This window comes from Cannabis sativa, chromosome 7 (assembly GCF_029168945.1).
Source record: "Cannabis sativa cultivar Pink pepper isolate KNU-18-1 chromosome 7, ASM2916894v1, whole genome shotgun sequence".
Lineage (NCBI taxonomy): Eukaryota > Viridiplantae > Streptophyta > Magnoliopsida > Rosales > Cannabaceae > Cannabis > Cannabis sativa.
Genome location: NC_083607.1, coordinates 54579555 through 54592036, shown reverse-complemented (window position 1 = coordinate 54592036; position 12482 = coordinate 54579555). Strand labels below are relative to the sequence as shown.

At 29.8% G+C, this 12482-nt stretch overlaps 1 long non-coding RNA gene across 7 annotated transcripts; it reads left to right on the top strand.

Annotated features, from left to right (window-relative positions):
- The first annotated feature begins 5886 nt into the window (after window positions 1-5886).
- On the top strand, window positions 5887-9276 carry LOC115697108 (uncharacterized). 7 transcript variants are annotated; one of them, XR_009688834.1, is made up of 8 exons: window positions 5890-6050; window positions 6239-6328; window positions 7182-7267; window positions 7382-7517; window positions 7618-7727; window positions 8073-8153; window positions 8513-8622; window positions 8896-9276. It is a non-coding gene; the product is annotated as an uncharacterized LOC115697108 (long non-coding RNA). The 7 variants fall into 7 exon arrangements; XR_009688837.1 differs by having other exon boundaries at window positions 5889-6050; window positions 7417-7727; XR_009688832.1 differs by having other exon boundaries at window positions 5891-6050; window positions 7382-7727.
- Window positions 9277-12482: the final 3206 nt, after the last annotated feature.

The following is a 12482-nucleotide window of genomic DNA, read 5'->3' as shown; positions in this document are numbered from 1 at the left end:
TTTAATATTAAAAAAAGAAAAAAAAAATTAGTGTGATCTATAGTGTCCCACTAAAAATAGTGGGACACTATACATATATAGGATAACATTTAATGTTCCATTAGAGTAATTTTGTGTCATAACTCTACTTTTTTTAAAATTTAAGTGTCCCATTGGAGAAGCCCTAATTTACTAGTAAACAATTCTTACTTCGTGGTGGATTTTAACAAAAATATAAAATTATTTACATGAAATAAATTATATCTTTTATTTAATGATAACTAAGTCCTAAAATTGTTTAAGATTTTAATATTACTAATGGAACTCATAGAAGCTTTCACGTCACCACCCTATGTTTCATCCTTTATATATGTATATAGATACAGATTACTAAAATTAACACAATGGTAAATACTATTTTAGATCTTGTGTTTTACAAAAATTACCGATTGAAACCTTTTATTTTATTAAATGACGAAATGGACCCTATGTTTTTCAAAATAGTTAAATTAGGAGTATTTCGTTAAATTTTTCAAAAAAAATAAGGACGACCCTAATATGATATCTTGCCCATGGCTACTGTATGAAAATTTTAAATTATCAAAAAACTAACATATTAATTTACTCTTATGCTGTAGTGTGATGGTAAGACTGATATACAATGGATGATATTAATATTGTGCGTGAAGAATGAGACGACTACTATACTGAGTATTTTCCAGCATACTTTTACTATTTTTTTTTTCTAGCAAGTATATATAATCTTAGCTAGATTTAAGTTAGAATATGTAGTTGTTGTTAGGTTATTTTTAGCATTATTTTTAGGTTAATTTTTAGTGTGTTTTTATTTTTCAGCATACTTTTACTATTTTTTTTTTCTAGCAAGTATATATAATCTTAGCTAGATTTAAGTTAGAATATGTAGTTGTTGTTAGGTTATTTTTAGCATTATTTTTAGGTTAATTTTTAGTGTGTTTTTATTTTAGTTTTACTATTGTTTGGAGCAATTTTACGCTTTTTATCTTTTATTCTTGCAGATTTAAAATAGAAGAAGATTAAAAAATATTAAAGGAATAAGATGGAAAAAAAGATAAAAAAAATCTCACAAAAAGATGATATATATAAAATAGAGAAAATTGTCCAAGAAAATAAAGCTGAAACTTCATGCTTGAATTCGACTATGTTCTGATTAGATTTTGGAAAAAGTCAAAACATAAAAGTTCTAGATCTCTCTTTTATCTTTCCAGAACATCTTGAATCGTCTTATTTTGAGCAATGTAGAGAGAAATGGCCAAAATACTATCAGTCAACGCAGCAGAAAAGTCACCTCCTCTTCTAATCTTAAGTAGAATAGGTTTTCTAATGATCCTAAGAAGAATAGGTTTGTTTTCTTCAGTGCATTTTATTTTATTTTATTATTTTTTGGGCATAAAATGGACTTCAATAATTTTGGGGGAATCAATTCGGAGGGAAATAACAGCAGAATATAGAGCACGAATTTCAGAGATCAACTACAATAGTAGAGGCATTCTTCAGAGGGTTTTCGACATTCTTTTCTTCTCTATATTCCTCTCCTTTCTTAAAGTTAATATGCATGATTTTGCTTTCATAAACATGAGTAACTAAACACTTAATTAGGGTTAGATGGATATTGTTTGATATTTCCCCCAATTTCTATGTATTATATATAATTCGTGCTTAACTATTTTTAATTGCCTTATCACCAATTAACTGTCTATGATTTTGATGTAAGATCTGAGAAGTTAGTGTCAATTATGCTATAGTGAAATAGAACTGAATTTTGATATAGGACGAGAGTACCGATATGGGTTAGATAGCTTATAGGATTTCTGTGTTTAATGCCTATTGCATGTTAAATTTATCACAAGAGTAGAAAGTTTGCATGTGATTGATATTTATATATCTTAAAAGACTATAAATTACCTTAGTAAACCTGCTATTGCATAGAAATTGATAATAGGAAGATAATCATATTAGACCATAATCAATAGAAACAGTTGAAGTCGAAGCCCTAGTTTTAATTAACCGTTAATTTCCTTATTAGTTTAATTACTTATTCTTGCACTGTTTTTATTTTCCTATTTTAATATTTTCTTAATTTTTATCCAACCAAATAGAAGTAGAAGTTTAATTTTAACGTACTTAACTACAATCCTTGTGGGATCGACCTCACTCTTGGTGAGTTTACTACTTGTAACGATACGTGCACTTGCGTGTGCAAAATATCACAGCAAGGATAATTGACACTCACTTCTCAGATCTCGCATCAAAATCATAGACAGTTAATTGGTGATCAGGCAATTAAAAGTAGTTAAGCACGAATGAAATAAAATACATAAAAATTGGGGGAAAATAAATCTTATTAACACCATAAAGCAATATCAAATAATATATCCATCTAACTCTAATTAAGTGTTTAGCTACTCATGTTTATGAAAGCAAAATCACACATATTAACTTTAAGAAAAATGAAGAAAAGAATGTTGAAAACCCAATGAAGAATGCCTCCAGTATTGCAGTTGATCTCTAAAATTTGTGCTCTATATTCTGCTGTTATTTCCCTCCGAATTGCTTCCCCCAAAACTATTGAAGTCTACTTCTTTTATAGCCAAAAAATGATAAAATAAAATAAAATTCGCTGAAGAAAAAAAACCTATTCTCCTTAGGATTAGACAACCTATTCTGCTTAGGATTAGAAGAAGATGTGAGTTTTCTGCTGCGTTGACTGATAGTATTTTGGCCGTAACTCTCTCTATATTACTTGGAATTGGACGATTCAAGATGTTTAGTGAAGATAAAAGAGAGATCTAAAACTTTTATGTTTTGACTTTTTTCAAAATCTAATCAGAACATAGTTGAATTGAAGCATGAAGTTTCAACTTTATTTTCTTGTATAATTTTTTCTATTTTATATATCATCTTTTTGTGAGATTTTTTTTATCTTTTTTTTCCATCTTATTCCTTTGATATTTTCTAATCTTCTTCTATTTTAAATCTGCAAGAATAAAAGATAAAAAACGTAAAATTGCTAAAAACATACTAAAAATTAACCTAAAAATAATGCTAAAAATAACCTAACAACAATTACATATTCTAAGATTATACTTGCTAGCAAAAAAAAAAAAAAAACAATAGTAAAACTATGCTGGAAAATACTCAATATAGTAGTTGACTCATTCTTCACGCACACAGTATTAATATCATCCATTTTCACACATTAGACATGGACAAGATATCATATTAGGGTCGTCCCTATTTTTTATGGAAAATTTCATTAAATACTCAACAGTCTCTTCATATCCCTTAGACAATCTATTTTCTTTAATCTATTTTTTCTCCATATCTAACTAAAATAACTTAAAACAATTAAATCACATTATAAGTAAGCTAAACGATCAATCTACTGAGTTTTCAAATTAATTTTTTGATTTGAGTACTAGTTATTTTAAAAAAATTAGAGTTTTAAAATTTCGGTAGAGTTAGATTTTATCATGGTAAAACACTTAGGTCAAATGTGACCTTTAACACCACAAAAATGACATGTGGAAAATGAATTTTTTTCTTCTTTTATAAAAATTTTCATTGGTATCTGATTGCTCCTTTTCTTTAAGAACATAAGGCTCATATATAGAAACAAATTCCTACAGTGTTAGATCAGAAAAACTAGAAGGCAATGTTCAGATTTAACAAATTTAGTATCCAATTTAGATTGATATTCAACACATTCCAATCGAACATGATTTATTTAACCTATATCCTGAACCTGTTCAAAAATTGAAGAACTTGGATTTACCATAGTTGCATTATTCTCAATATGGTCAAGTTTATTGGATAATCGTTTAATTTTTTTATTTTTATTTTTCTCAACAATATCATTTTCAAAAATTTTAACATTTAGTTCAAGCTCTTCATTGCGTTGAGAAAGAGATTTAATATCTTTTGTCAATAAACGATACTTCGAACACCATTTCAACCACTCACCATACATACTTGTGTATGCTTCTTTCAAAGAATCCTCATCCAAATCTGTTTCATCACAATTTGTCCCTAAACCATCATCAACATCTTTATTTACCAAAATAGTAATGTCAAGACATACAAAGTTCTTATTTTCCTACAAATGACATGGAACACTAGAAAACACAAATGTTAATGCAATATTATTAGATTCATGTTCATCACTACTTTTAGAGTAAGTACTATTCTAACTTTTTTGGTTTTTGCACATTCAGATTGCATGTATCCAAAATTATGACATTTTCTGCATTGTACACCATTTTATTGTTGGATGTAAAATATTTTGAAAAAATATAACCTCTCGATGACTTAGACATGCCTTTCTTGTTGCCAACCTTTGAAGAACGAGATATAGAGCCACTTTTTTTGCAAAGAACGACATTTGCACAGAAAACACAAGAAAATGTTAAAGGACCACACTAACACTAAGAGTTTAGTGTCTCGCTCTGATACCAATTAAAAAATTATGTTTTTGCAAATGTCAATATATAATTTTCTTTAATAACATGAGTAAAGAAAAAAAAAAGAAATAACAGTGCAAAATTTAAAACTTGACCCAAGAGAATTGTACGTGGTATCAGTGTTCTTTCAAAAAATTGTAGTCAATGGGGCCACGCCCAGAGAATGAAATCAATTAGTAAAGTATCAATGATTACAAAAGCAATTGACTTAAACAAATTTAGACTCCCTCTAATGATTTGTCGCAACCCTTTGTATTCCACCTTGCTAATCTGATCTCTGAAACACACCAAGTAGTGAACTCTCTTCAACTATTGATGTGTGCTTACTTCCTCCCGAAGTAAGACTTAAATAAATCTTCTCCCGAAGATATATGCTCACTTCCTCCCGAAATGAGACTTGGAAAAGTCTTCTCATGCACGCGAGGACCCACACTTGTTCGAAGTTTCTCTTCAATCTATTTTATGAATAGTATGAGATATTCATAACAAGAAAACCAAAACCTAGTTGAACACTCTAGGTTTTTAGAAATAAAACACTCTTCTTACAAGGAAAGATATGAAAATATGAGACTAGAAGAGATAAAATCGTTTGGATGCTCTCTAGGTCCTATTTATAGAACATAGCAACTCTAGAGACAGCCACAAAAATAATTTCCCTGTTGTAGAAAACTTTTTTAAAAATTTCCTAATTTGCAGTATCAAAATCGAGCTCTACAGCAGCAGATCAGGATGAGAAAGGAAACTTTCCAAAATAGACCAACATAACGAATTTGGACTTCAAACCTGCAAAATGAAATTTATTTGATCTATTCTAATAAAGGAAAAACCGAAATCATCAATTAAAAAAAGAGAAAGTCAAGTTTTCCAAAATTAGACAACTTTCCATGAGAAAATTTCTTCTCTTACAACAAGTTTTCTAAACCAAAACAGACCATCTGTGAAAGAATCTTTCCTTAGAAGAAAAGAGTAATTAGAGGAACAAAATTAATGTAATAAAACCAATTTAAATGCTAAATAAAAAATGTATATTAATTAAAAATATATTTTGACAATTAAATTGCCAAAAAAAAAAGGCCTAACATATTTAATTGTAATAATGAGACAAAAATATATAGATTGAATTTAAAGTGTAAATCAACCACTATACAAAACATATTAGTTTCAACTTTATATTTTTATAAATAATCATATAAATTATATGATATATAAATGTGTATAATAAAAACATATCTTTATATATTAAAAGTGCCTATCTAACGGCAATTCTTGGTTTAACGATTCTTTTTGGTTTATCTGTTTATTTTAACAGAATATACCATTCCTTAACAGAATATCCATAATTTATTTATATTATTTTATATATTATTCTAATAAAAAAAACTTAAAATTATAAATATTCTTCACAATCGTATAAAAAATATTTCACTGGTCTTTATTTACAGGGTCACACATTATTGAGAAACCTAAATCCCCAAATTCGTTCTATTGCTTTCAAAGCATTAAGAGTGGAGTTTCCTCGTCGATCTTCTTCTTCTCCTTTATCAGACACCATGCCTCAACAAGATTTCCAAAGTAGATCTTCAACTCTGTAGTGGCAGCAATTGATTATCTTTCTTTGGCTTCTTCGATTTCTCTATTCGAAACCTCAATCGTGGTCTATCTTTGATTTTAGTATGTTTCTATCTTCCTTTGAATATTGTTGCAGATACAAGTCTTTGTTTTGGATAATTAATCTATATCTTCTTTATTATGCTTTCTAGGGTTGAGAATTCTCACTTCAAAAGATATTGAGTTTGCATTTTGTATAAAAGATAGAAGAAGGAAGAAAGTATTGGCTTCGATATGATCAGGTATGAAAGATGACTTCCCCTTCGAGAAAGGACTTCCTTTGATCTTTATGACAATCTTTTATTATTTGCTTTATTCATGATTCAACTCTTGTCTCATACGTATGAAAGCGGTGCGATAGTCATTTTCACTTTCATTTCTACTTTAGTTATTTAATCGTTTTGCCATTTTGATTTCGTTATTGTGTTTTAGTTCTCTTTGTTGAATGTTTCGGTGTTCTTCTTCTTTAAATGCTAGATTTCTTTACTCTGAAATACATAGAATCTCAGGTTTTTTTTTTAATTGACTTATTGTTCTTCTATTTCATTTTTAATTTATTTATGTATGTGTTTATTTTATTTTGTTTGGTTAAATTATCTAATGATTTGTTTATTTCATGGATGTTCCAATTTCACAATTCTTTTATTTGTCTCAATATATGTTTTTTTGCTGTTTTTCTTTTCAATGTTAGAATTCAGACCATTTTTTTAAAATGTGTGAACCCATACCCAACTTAGGGAAAAATGAACACTGCCATATATATGTTCCTGACTAATTACTTGCTTTTCACCTTTAGTTTAACTCTAATGCAGGGAGGAAGTAGGTATCTTCAATTTATTTATATATTTGCTGTTCTAATTAAACAACTACGTACCTCCTATATATATTAGTTTTATTTTATTTGGTTTTATCTCAATATATATTTTTTCTGTTTTTCTTTTAAAAATTGGAATTTAGACCATTTTCTAAGGTAAGCTTTTTTCGTTCTAGCTTTTACATTTACAAGCTTTATGTATAATTTATTTTTTAAGAATGGGTGAATACTAATGTATGTGTGAGAAGGTCTTCACATTCAATTTATCTATTCTAATGCAGGAAGGAAGGAGGTAGCTTCCATGGCATGAAACAAGCAGTGTTGGTGGTGTTAGATTGTAATTTCGTTCGTTATAATAGTATTCGCGGTTGGTTTACACTTTTGTTTTGTTTATTTAGTTTACAAGCAATGTTTGAGTGTTCTTCTTCTTTAAATGCTAGATTTCTTTACTCTGAAATACATTCTCTATGTCCATGTGCAGGAGGTACTTGTTGTAATTTTATGTCTTAATTTCAGTTGCTGATTACTTTCAACAGAAGTATAGAATCAGATTGAGATATGTGACATGGCCTGCTCTACAAGCAGGAAGTGCAAACAAGCTTATTTACTGATTACGTGTTGGTTGCTCAACTTTTTATAATTATTTAGGTGATTTTGTCCTAGAAATTAATAAATATCAGTTAGCCTTATTTCTGTACCATTCTATCTTTACAAAAGCATAAGATCAAGCATTATTTTGGGATCGATAATGCCTGACTCTTTTTCTGATGCGTTGGATCCAGCTCATCATGGTGTACTTCATAGTGCTGCACCAGCAGAGTTAAAAGGTTAAGATTTCAGATTATTCCAATGACTTTGAGAATAGTTTGTATTCGTCCTACTTTATCATACTATGTCTAGGTTTTTGACATAAGAGTTAGTGCAACTTAATGCGAGCTTTAAAATTGTTCTAACTCGGTTCATCACCTTGTGAAAATTCCCATAACACATACTTGCTTACAATTATACAAAGATTTTAGATAAAGTTATATTTTTTGGGGAGTTATTTGTTACACACTAATGTTTCTAGCTTTCGGGATTCTTTAGGAATGATCACAAAAGCGCAGCCATTGAGAGTACTTACTATAGCATGGAAAGTTATGCTTATGGCTCTTTTTTTTTTCTTGATGCAGGACCTGGAAAAGTTGAAGCCTGTAATTTGAATTGGTGATCTAAACTGCGCTCATCAAGAAATAGACATATTTAACCTTGCAGTAAGTGCGATTTTCTTTTTCTTGTAATTCCTTATTGTCTGATAGATAATTTAACCTTTGGAATGGGAAGTCTACATGCTAAGAAATTTGAAAACTTGTTAAATAAAGTTAAGGACTTGAGTCTTTGGTTGCCACATTCACATTATTCTTTTTTATTTCTTGAGCCACATTTGTTCTCGTCGAAGAGAAAAAAAAAATACTCGGATAGAGAGACATTGAGAATGTTTAAAGGGCTAAAGTAAACTGTTTTTTATATATGTTTACAGCTTTGATCCAAATATGATTTGCATTTCAGGTTTGTTAAAATATAATTTTGCACAGAGCAAGATAAATGATGGCTCTAATTTTATGTTTCACAGAGCAGATAATGTGAAAAATGATGTGATATCCATTTCTTTGCATGGACTAATATCAGTGGTGTGAAAGTTATATAAAGAACAAGGGAATTAGAGGAACAACAAGCCAAAAGGTAGGTTCCATCCTTTTTTTTTTATTTTATGGATTATTTGGTGATTTATTTATCGTATTTGTTTTCTTTATTGATCTTTGTGTTATTTGCCGGATAAGGAATGAGACTTTGTATAGTACTTCATGATAATTTTCCTCTGTTCTATTTGACATTGTTTTTATTTGGCCTTTTCAGTAAAATATTTGATTTGATTCAGCCTGTCTATAACAGGCTATTTATTTTGGTTGATGATTTAATTGATGTTAGTTAAATTTTATTTGATTGTATAAATAGGTGAGGCCAGGGCAATAGAGTTTTTGGGCAGAAAGTTAGAAGGAAAATTCGAGGGGAAGCTCTTGAATCAACTACCCATTGTACTGTGTCGTTCTCAAGATTGACATTTCCTACTACTTTATAGAGGAATTTCAAATCTGTTTGTAGTTTTCCTGCTCAGTTCTTATTGGAATATATTCTCAATAAACGAAGGCAAACAATCTAGCAATATTAAAATCATATATTGTTAGCTACTTTATCGGTTGTTATTGGAATTTCAAATCGGTTTGTAGTTTTCTTGCTCGGTTCTTATTGGAATATATTCTCAATAAATAAAGGCAAACAATGTATAAATGTTAAAATCATATATTGTTATGATTTATTATAAATTATTTCTTTACATTAAGGATAATAATAAGTATGTATATATTGAGATTAACGTACTTTTTATTATTAAAAACAGACATATAGTTTACTTTTATAAAACAAATCGTTCAAATAATCATGCCACTTTAGTTACAAAAATCTTAAAAAGAAAATAAAACCTCAAATAAAACTATCAATACGTGGTTCGCCACGTAACATTCACCTAGTAAATATATATATATATAAAAAAATCCTTTTAATCGGATTGGTCGGGTTAGTTTAAGTTAATTGGGCAGATCATTGGTATTATTTTCAACCCGCCCAATATAATGATTGGGTAGGTTATAATTTTGTCGAGTTTTTGGATTTGTATTTTTCGTCTAGTTATCTCGGTTTGGTTTAGACAAGTTATTCGGGTTGAGCAGTTAACAAAAATTTATGTACAACCTTATTATGAATGACGAGAAGAATATCGCAGTAGAGCAATGACCACTAGATAATGCATCAACAAAATTAATGAAGAATGAGTTCGAGAGTATAACCATCAATCTCGATTACTTGTTAGCAGATCCAAATTTACAAAAAAATTTAGATCTAATTTTTTAGAATTAATGAAAGCGCTCATAAACATAATAAATTCCATATTGCCAGTAACAACTTATCCTTTACCAAAAATATTAAATCAAAATCATAAACCATATATAACAGAATTAATTGCGTTTCTTTTCTCTTTATATTAATTCCAATCCTTAATTAAACCATGTAATGATTTTAGAATAGAGTAATATGAAATTGTGAGCACTATAGTATCATTACGGTGGTGTTTTTGCACCTACTGATCTCTATCATTACGGTGGTTATGGTGTTAACAGATGAGGTGTACTTATCTATGGGAACTCATCTCAGAAATTTGTTTGGGACCAAATTGAGTGATGTGAATTTGAAGATGAACGAGCTGAGGATAGAAGTTGCTTTGCTGTTGTCCAAAGTCATAAAGATGAAAATAAACTGGATTTTATGAAGGAAACAATGGGTTTAGAAGTTCAAAACATATGGAACAAACTTGAGCTTTAAGTAGTCATAAAGATGCGAATTAATACGAGTTTTTTTTTTTGTATGTATGAATTTTATTCAAGTTTGCATTTGTCTTTTGACTAATTAATTATTTTTTCTCAACAAATCCCAAAGTGATCAAGACATATTATTAAGAGTAATTTGCGGCATAACCTCCCTAAGTAGCGAAGTTTTTGCAACTAACCTAAACTCAAGTTCTATTAACACTTAGCCATTTTCATCTATTTTTTGGTGTTAAGTGTGAGGTTAGAATGTCCACGTATACACAGCGTACACGTAGCACAGTTTAATTAGTACACGTAATAAATATTTAAAATTAAAATTAAAAAATTAATTATTTTAAAAATAAAAAAATAAAAAAAAATCTTTTTCTTTAAAAATTAAAAAGTTTAAAATTAAAAAAATAATATTTATATTTTTTTTCTTTTCTTTTTCTTTTCTTTCTCTTTTCTTTCTTCTTTTTCTATCCTCATGCCTTCTTCTTCTTCTCTCCCTAACTTTTCATCTTTGAAACCCTAATTCCATGACTTCACTTGCCTCTGAAATATGCAACCAGATATCCTCCATATTCTCCAAATCCAGTTCCCACCCACCAGTCTTGGACATCTTAGTCAACGAGATCTCTTCCACCGTCGCCAAAAACGGTCGAGTCTTTCTGTACGGAGTAGTGCGCGAGGGCTTAATGCACAAGGCCCTATGTATGCACCTCTTCCACCTTGGCGTCTCCGCAGCGACGCTTTTCTTGGTTTGATTTCTGGGACGATTGTTGCCGCTTAGGTTTGTCCTCGTATTCTTTGTGCTTCGTGTTTTGAGATTTTCTTTTTCTGGTTGTGGTTTGGTTTGTAAACCTTTAAATTCCTTTTAGGTTGGGGACTTTTATTGTTATTTTCTGATTGGCGGTGGTTTCGAGCTCCAAATTAAGGCACCAGGACGCTAATTAGGGCTGTGGTAGAGGTGTTGGTTGTTGTTTGGTGCGAGTCAAGGAATGAGAGATTGGATGATCGTGATGATGTGGTAGTTTTCATGTCGTTGGTGAGTTTGGAGACTGGGAAGGATATTGATAATGGGGACGATGATGGGGTTGATTTTGGGGGTTAGGGTTTCAAAGATGAAGAAGTTAGAGAGAGAAGAAGAAGGAGGTGTGAGGATAGAAGAAGAAGAAAGAAAAGAGAAAGAAAAGAAAAAGAAAATAAATATAAAAATAAATTTTTTTAATTTTAATTTTTTTTAATTTTTAAAGAAAAAGAAATTTTTTATTTTTCTATTTTTTATTTTTAAAATAATTAATTTTTTTATTTTAATTTTAAATATTTATTACGTGGACTAATTAAATTGTGCCACGTGTACACTGTGTACACGTAGACATTCCAACCTGGCACTTAACTCCAAAAAATGGATGAAGATGGCTAAGTGCTAACAGAACTTAAGTTTAGGAGGTTTTATCACCAAAATTTTAGAATTCGAGATTAGTTACAAAAATATCGCCACTTAATGAGGTTATGCCGCAAATTACTCTATTATTAAATATATAAACGGCATTTGACCGTAAAAATCGAAAAATAACACTACAGTTAATGTAAAAGAAAGAAAGGTTAAAAACAAACGACATGTCGTTTAGTAAATGATGATTCAATATACACATCAGCATATGACGTGACTAATCATATAAAACAGAAATAACTTACCCTTAAACCCTCTCTCTAAGGGCCTTTTGACTCTCTCTTTCCCTCTCTCACTAGAAAGAATTACAGAAGAAATTGAAGAAGTTGAAAGTGGCATGCATGGCAGAAATGAAAGATAATAATCTTGCAATGGATTTAGCAATGAGATATGTCATAAAAAAGAGTCCCAAGAAGTTCATAGAACTGGAAAACTCAGAATATTCTCAGTACTTTTTGGAAATAGCAAATGAATATAGGTCCTTGCTTGCTGCTGCATTAGCCCTTTTGGGGAATAATAATGAAGATGATCATCTGGAATTCAAACTCAAATTCCTAGACATGACGAATCAAGCCAAGTGTCTTACCAGACGCGTCGATGAGTTTCAGGACAAACACTTCAAGTACAACATTCCATATCTTGATCATCGTTCTTTCAAGGATTACTTGAAAGATTTAGAAGAGTTCATGACAATTTGGCGTAAAGAAACCAAAAAGGGAAGAAGAAAA